This window comes from Dermacentor andersoni, chromosome 2, assembly GCF_023375885.2.
Source record: "Dermacentor andersoni chromosome 2, qqDerAnde1_hic_scaffold, whole genome shotgun sequence".
Lineage (NCBI taxonomy): Eukaryota > Metazoa > Arthropoda > Arachnida > Ixodida > Ixodidae > Dermacentor > Dermacentor andersoni.
The window spans coordinates 162,962,279-162,969,697 of record NC_092815.1 but is presented as its reverse complement, the minus strand read 5'-3'; the positions used below and the strand labels follow the sequence as shown (position 1 = coordinate 162,969,697).

General features: G+C 41.4%; 1 long non-coding RNA gene across 1 annotated transcript; it reads left to right on the top strand.

The window, feature by feature from the left end:
* Nucleotides 1–333: 333 nt before the first annotated feature.
* LOC126540513 (uncharacterized) lies at nt 334–6,262 on the top strand. Its single transcript, XR_011892586.1, has 3 exons — nt 334–839; nt 1,713–1,793; nt 4,109–6,262. It is a non-coding gene; the product is annotated as an uncharacterized lncRNA (long non-coding RNA).
* Nucleotides 6,263–7,419: the final 1,157 nt, after the last annotated feature.

Sequence of the window (7,419 nt, the reverse complement as noted above, 5' to 3'; positions counted from 1 at the left end):
AAATTTGTTTTAAGAAAGCTGATTAGTTCTGAGAAGTGACTGCTTTTTGTCTTGCCTCTCAACAGATATATCCATGTGATAAAAAAATAGTGGTACAATGAAATTGCATATTTGCTTAGCGACATGATACATACTTGCAATGAGCACGGTGCCTGTGTTTACTATAAAAAGCAACAGACCATGCTTGGTTAGGTTAGGCCCACTACAACGTGCAGGCATGGGTGATTGGCGCTTTTTTTATTCTGTGTCGTGAGGTTTATTGACGTGCGTATAGGTGCAGTGGCACGCAGTATGGCTAGTACAAGAAGGCGGGGGGGGGGGGGGGGGCAGATATATGTAGCTCACTGTACACGACACAGGGCAAAGGAAATCCGTGTTCCGCAACTATGTTAAATGCCATGTACGTAAATTTTACAACGCTACTCGTTCGAAGCGCGCACAGGTGCATATTGAAGAAAAGTTTCCAGGGTAGATAATTTAGTTCGTAATTTACACTAATTTTGCTCTAACCACGAGACATAATAATTTGAATATACTGCACGGAAGAACCTAGAGCGAATTAAATTGTGTGTCAGCTTCGTGTGTATACATATAGTCTTTCCTATGCATTAGGTTTTTTGCGTAATGCATTAACAGTTGACAGCCTATCTTATGATGTGTACTCTGTTTACATTACAGTTGTTTATTAGTTTACTCGTTTGTTTTGCGACTGATGAAATGCCGGCATATATATATTTTCAACATTTGACATAACCCTGTATGTTTTGCAGGGACAACCCAGGATGTGCATTTCTCAGCACCCAGTCAACTGCCAAAAGTGACTCAAACACAGGCCACCAGTAAGTGGACATCAGTTGCAATTTCACATTATGCAGTTGGCGGCTGCCTTGTACGGAGGCTTTTTTTTTAATGAGATGGTGATGTCGTTCTAATGTACATTTTGACCACAAAGGTGCGATCATGTCTCACAGAGGCATATATGGTTGCTATTCTCTGCGAGGGACGTGTTCTCGTGTTCGTGAAGCATTTGTGTTTGGCAGTATTGTCGCCCAATGAGTCGGATATAAACACTGTAACTCGCCACTGCCGGCAAGTAGTTGCGAGAAACACAATATATTATGACGCTGCAAAGTTATTTCATTAATTCGAAGGAAAGTTTTGCAGCAGGGAAAAAGGTTGCTATTCCAGTCTCGCACTTTATATAACCTTTCCTTTCAGCAACATTGGAACTGGTGGCTGCGTTTTCAGAAGGAGAAGTGCACTTGACACTGTATATGTATGTGTGAATTTGGTTTTCTTTGTATGTGTCGGCTCACTGACAAACAGTGCAAAAATCTGTTGTACCATGAGCCTGACGACGCCTTCTGCTGCTAGAAATGCGGCACTTCGTATTTTATAGTACTGCATGACATTTAAATCAAAGCTACCACATAAAATGATCAAGAAAACTAACCGCTATTATAGCTGTTTTCCTCAAAGAACGCTTGTCCTTTATGGGCTGTGTTAATCTGAGCTCTCCACCGATGTTTCAGTAGTATTATCCCTTAGTGAGTGAGAGATTGGGGGCAATTAATCGTGTTAGTGTTTAAGGGGTGTCCTAATTATGTGTTCCAACAAAGTTGTCAAGATTGCTTTATTGTGTAGTGTAAAGCTTATGAAACCATCAGCAACTACTGAGTTGCTAACACGCATATGGATTTGTCACTATACAGGTGGAACTCGGCTGTACCACTGCAGTGCTGCGGAAATTGCCTTCACCAGCGGCATTGCAACAGCTGTTTCGCAGCATGTCGGTATGTGTTAATTTATAATTATGTTGGGATGGGCTAGTATTATGGACCACTGCTACTCTGTATTGTGACAGATCCATATGATAAGGGATGTAATGGGCACAGCGAAAACCTTTAAATTTTTTACTATGGTACATAAACAGGCTCTCCTTTTCGTCACTGGAGCAGGAGAGAAGGGCATGCAGGCACTCCTGAATGTACATATATTTCAAAACATGAGAGAGACATATACACACACACACACACACAATTAAACTAAAGGCAGGGACGTTCCATCTTTCATCTTGAATTGAATTGTGCAGCGCAAAAATACAACACAGACCACAGAGAAGCACACATGTTAACAGGTTTGATACACACGTTAGTTCAACAGATTTTATACTTCAAGTGTGCTATTTTACACAAGGGGGAAGGGAAAGGGGAGAAAATCTGAAAAAGAAGTGGAGTGGAAAAAAAAGAATCGTGCCAAAAAGCATGAGAAGCATCGCGCAGCCAGGATCACCAGCAGGACATCTAAAAAGCACTCTGATAAAATAACATACAGGACAACCTTACATATATTTTGTTTCAATCAACTCAGATCACATGCAGCCATTACTGCAATCACGTTGTTTCCTTATGTCATATGAGGGAATGATGTGGGCCCAAAAAACTGTTTAGAGCTGAAGGATTATGTTCCATTCTAGCCTCATTGCCTGCTTTTTTATCATATTGTTATCAGCTGCTTATGTTAGGGACAAAAAGTAAGAGTACAAACTGTTTCCCGATTCGCCATTCCACACAACATGTCTTTGTGACTATATGTACATGCAGATGATTCATAGTTGAAAAATATTCAGTACAGTAGAATCTCATTACAAGATGCACTTGGTTGTAAGAGACATCTGAAAATGGTTTGGTTGATTTTCTGATGTTTGTCACATTAACAATACTGTATACAAGAGACACCTTTGTTACTAAGGATGACTTTTTAAGTATTCACTACTTCGAAGGGACACAACCCAGACACATTCACTTTGTGCACCTTGTGTGCTCTGAAGGGCGTAAAGATCACGCAATCCTTACACAAGTCAATCGCGCATGTCTCTTTTAGCATGAACCAGAAAAGGAGGGCAACGAGGACAGTGCAGGGCAGAAAGTGTCGGCAGTTGAAGCTGACGAGCGTCTAAGAGCACCTCAAAGGTACTGCGAGCAACAAGGCTTGCAAAGTGAAGTGTTTAAATTCCAGAAGTTGGGAAGGAAGCTAACACAATCTACAGTCACTAAAAAGCTGTGAATGTCTTCTTTAAAGGGCCCCTAAACCACCGAGGTTGAAATTTAGTTGCGGTGTTGCAGTTCTACACAATAAGGCAATGAATAGGTAGCCACGAGAATTTTTCGAAACGGTGCAGTAATAGTGGAGCTACGTGTGTTTGATTATCGAAAAGTAGTCCCCACTCATTTTACTCTTTCATCTGGTACACGCCATATGGACAGTATCGTCTTTTCCTTGCCTAGTACACCTCCAAATGTTACGGGACAGGCCAACACCAACGAGCTCTGTTGCTGCCGCGCTGGCCCGTCGTCCTGCGAGGGGTGGCGCTAATACAACGGAACTGTATGGTGACTTGTGTTAAAGAGCCTCATAGGGAGACCCTTCTGTTGGCGTTTCTGTTCTTTGCCCCATTGGCTGCCCACAATGGCATCGCGCGCAACGCGACGAGGAAGAAGGAGTGTGTGTATTTGCTTGCCGGCCTTGCCGGCAGTCGTACACTTTCGTTCGACCAATCGACAGCACCGGAAACTGGTGACATCATCAGAGACAGCCTGGTGACGTCAGGACAAACTGGGGGGTGCAGGATAGGTCCAGAGAGGCGCACGGGGTCATTTTCTTCATATTGTGGTGCTCCGGCAGTGCTATGCACTCTGGCATTTGGCTTCGCCAATCGTGACGGCATTCTGATTTCGATATGCGTGTTTACTTGAAATGTTCAAAAAATGTCGAGAAGTGGTTTAGGGGCCCTTTAAGCCACCCTGAGCATTTATTCCTTCAGATATATCAAAACATACTTTAGTGATGATGCATAATAAAGTGATCTAGTCTGGCTCCTCAGTGTCTCAAAATTTTTGGTTTCGAGAGACATGTTTCCCGTGCCTCTTGAATATCTTCTGATGAGGCTTTACTGTAATATACACAAACAATTGTGTAACTCCTCCTGCAAGTATTATTCATTAAGCCCGGTCACTTATGTGCAAAGCTTGTGGTTAAGTCTTGATGTCCGTACTTTTTAGAGCTATGTTTATTAATTCATGCTGTTCTTATTGGTTCTTCGATGCAGGAGACAATGCCTACGAAATTATTGGCCCTGATCATGAGAGCCCTCAAGGGGCAAACAACATCTCTGTTGCAGAAGTGAGCCCGATACCATTTGGAAGTTACCATGACAGATGACACGGCAGCAATAGATACAGAGACTGCCATGTCTACTGCAGCTGCAACAGTGTACGAGGCAAGCAGCAGCGCGTCAGCATCAGCAGCAGTGTCAGAAGGAACCACACCAGGCCTGGTAGAGCAACATGTGTGCTATCACTGACTTTTTTTTGTAGTGGATACAACTCATTTGCTCAACATACAAAAGCTTTTCACCACGACTGTGAGCCAGTGTTATTGTGCAGCAAGTGCAAGACTAAGTTAGGTGTTATAACACAGTACAAGCATCACTTTAATATATGCAAATGCAAACATATTACAGTTGTTGCCTCCCCAGCCAGCCCACATAGTGACAACAATGTGGAACACATGGTGGGACACACCTCTCCCCCATTACAAGATAGTAGAGACTGTCAGTGTTGTTGCTAGATTGACTGGTCTTTGTAGGCAACTAGAAGGACAACACAGGTGTCATAATATTGTTGTTGATGTTGTTGTTGAAGAGGTAAAAAAGAAGTTTGATGCAGCTGAAGTGCCAACTGATATTGAGCAAATCAAAAGCAACCACCTGAGAAAGCAACACTATCGAAATTTGGGTATCTATGTGCCGCCAACTCTGGTAAGAATGGCATAGGACAGAAGTGTGATGAAAATCACACAGACACTGCTGTTGCATCTCTGGCCACAGTGAGCAGCGACTTGTAGGGCAAGAGAGTCAACTGAAACTAACATTATGATATAGTGTCATGCTCCCATGTGACCACTTTTCAAGTTATTTTTCAAGATACAGCTCAACCTCCAGAAACGAGACTGCAACTTGTCTGTAAAAAAGCTTTCACAAAAAATTATTCATAACACTATTAACATAGTATCTTTTTTTTTGTGTCGGTTCGAGGTTCCCGGCTGTCCATTAATGCAAAAATTGAGGAAAAAAAGAACATGTGTCGTACTTACACCTTTTTAACAAGTACGAGGGGGACAGAACTTTTCTAGTCATGCATCTTCATCATACTATCAAGTTTTTAAATGCCTTTTATAATTATTATTACCAGTTATATCTGAGTGCATTGTATGCATGTAGCAGGTGTAAAATCAGGTCAGTTGGATCAGCTGCCTTATCTGCAAGCGAGCCCTATATTCAAGAAATTTGAATTAAGATAGTTACGTTAGAGACGCAGTCTTTCAGCACTTTATTGCCTGTGGTTTAAGCATTGCTCAATACTTTTGTGGGTGGCAATTTCAACCGGCACAGCACTGCGCTTTGCCACAGTCACATTTGTCTTCAAAGCGGTGTTTACCATTTGTGTTGATCTGTTTGTGTATGCATAGAGCAAGTTTTTAATTTATATTTTTCTGCATTCTTGTGCTTGCACTAAGCTTGTATAAGGCAGTTACAAAATGTGCGTCACTATAACGAACTGTTCTGTTGAGCTTACACTTGCAAATAATCGTGTTCAGATGGCCGCACTTCTATGCGGGTGCACCGCTAGCTTTGTGTATGTTCTCATGTTTGTATAAAGCTTATATAAGCTAGTTAGAAAATGTATGTCACTAAGCATTGTGATATTCTTTAAAGAACTGCTTGGTTGGTTTTACACTTGTGAATTAGTATTGAGGCGGTGGTATTCCCATGTATGCCACTGCTAGCTTTCTGTGTCCTCACGTGTTTGTATTAAGTTTCTACAAGGGAGTTACAGCATGTACGTCACTAACGCTGTGATATTTTTTAAAGAACTGCTTTGTTGGTTTTTCACCTGTGAGTAATAGTACTCGGGTGGCACTAGTCATGTGTAGGTACACAGGGACCATTTGTATACATTATGCTCATGTAAAGCAGTTACAAAGTGTATGTCACTAATTACTGTGATATTTGTTGAATTGGGTGATGGTTTTACACATGTGAATAATAGTGGTCAGGACACAGTACTTGCGGTGTATAGTTGAATTTATACACTGCCAAGACATGGGCTGTATACGTACCAAAAGAAATGTATGTCGTTATATTGTTGTGATTATTACTGTTTGGATTTTATTAAACTGTAATAAAATTGTTTCTTGTATCTATTGAGGTATGGCAATTTGTCATGCAACCCAACTGAGGACCTGAACTTGTGCATACAAATAAACAGCTAATTTAAGAGTATACTGCTCATATTCTGCTAAACCAGTTTAACAAATCTTGTACTACAATGCTGGAAAAATGACAGAGCTGACTCGGATGTACAGAAAAAGTTCTGCACTGGCTGAAGGACTGCCCCACACTGGAGTTCGTAATGTTGCGTTTATTGGAGTAGAACAGAAAGTGCACTTCTATTAAAAATGCGACAGTCGGTGCAGAAACATAAGGTTGACGAGCGTATGTGGCACATTTTTTTCAGGGCCCTCCATGCCTACTACTGCATTTCTAGTCTTCTTGTGCTCTGCGTATAAGCCCCTGTTCAGCCAAGGTTTTTACTCCATGACAGTTGTTCTACTGGGTTCGCAGCAATATTGAAGAAAAAAATTGAATGGTTTTCAAGGACTTTCGAGGCCCCGACACAGTAACTTTCACCTTTCACCGCCCACCACTAAACGCACACAAGGAAGCATTTCAAGAAAGCGCTCAAAGTTTTTCTGCAATAGCACAATTAACTACTTGGACCTGCAACATTTGCAGTTTTTGAATACTGTTTGGTTTGACAGTGTATGTGATGTCATCTGTTGCCTCAGCTTTTTTCACCATCAAATAAGCAATAGTCATTTCTAATTTCTTTTTATTGTGTCTGTCGCTCTCAATTTACTCTTCACGGCTTCTCTTCGAATGCCTCAACTGTTGAGCTTCCTGCTTCTGCTCCTCCAAGCACATTTGTCGCCGGTTCCATGTGCATAAAACTGGTATCTGCAGCTCCTTTGTAATTTCAACTTTAAGGATGTCGCTTTCCTTCTATTACCTCCAGAGACAATTTTCTGTGACATGCGAAAGAGTGTCACAGAAGGGAAAAAAAGCGCTTGGCAATGTCTGCTAAGTCTAGCCAAGTGTACAAGTTTAAGGACTTTCCAGTACTTCTAAAAATTCAAGGGTTTTCAATGCCTTAAAAATGGCATTTTAGAAATAAAGGATTTTCAAGCATCGCTACAAACCCTGGATTCTAGCACCTAAATAATTTTACAAGCTTATTTTGGCATGGAGTTAGGAAATTCATGCTTTCTAGCTAACGCTGCACTATCTCTGTACAGTGA